This window comes from Wasmannia auropunctata, unplaced genomic scaffold (assembly GCF_000956235.1).
Source record: "Wasmannia auropunctata unplaced genomic scaffold, wasmannia.A_1.0 LD335479.1, whole genome shotgun sequence".
In the NCBI taxonomy this organism is placed as follows: domain Eukaryota; kingdom Metazoa; phylum Arthropoda; class Insecta; order Hymenoptera; family Formicidae; genus Wasmannia; species Wasmannia auropunctata.
In genome coordinates this window covers 1,663-2,231 of record NW_012027411.1, presented here as the reverse complement: position 1 = coordinate 2,231, position 569 = coordinate 1,663, and the positions used below count along the sequence as shown (strand labels likewise).

Here is a 569-nt window from a genome sequence, read left to right as displayed (position 1 = left end):
TAATAGATACCAAAAAAATTAGACAGACTCCTACGCGAGATAGAAAGTATATTAAATTGAATATTTATTAATTAAATCTTTGTCTTACTAAACAAGTAGGAGCATTAAAGCCCGTACTTTCTGTTTCTACAATAAATATTAGCTATGTCATAGAGTTATTCGGGATAAACGTGCGCACTTTTTAGTTGACGTTTGATTAATTAAAAATGTGCAGACTTGAATAAAAAAAATATGATTCTTTGTGTAGCCTATTTATTGTACTTCTTAAAAAAAATAACAATTTATATTCAACTTCTTTCATATTTTCACGAAATAAAAATTATCTTGAAGAGACGAATGCGCCCACTTGACCCGTACTTGCGGGTAAACAGTATGCAGTACTGCAGGATAAATAAGCGCAATTGAAGTAAGTGTGCAATCAACATTTTTTAAGACATTTTTTGAGCATTAACTTTAATATAGTATAGATTTCAGTTTTTCATACATACAAAGATTTTGGTAGAGGTATTTACCAAAGTAAATTTTACATAAAATTGAAATCACATTCAAAATTAAAATAAAAATTACTG

General features: G+C 27.8%; 1 protein-coding gene across 1 annotated transcript in view; it reads left to right on the top strand.

Annotated features, from left to right (window-relative positions):
• LOC105456911 (fatty acyl-CoA reductase 1-like) overlaps positions 1–569 on the top strand; it is a 17,474-nt gene that overhangs the window by 16,420 nt on the left and 485 nt on the right. The window lies entirely within an intron of this gene.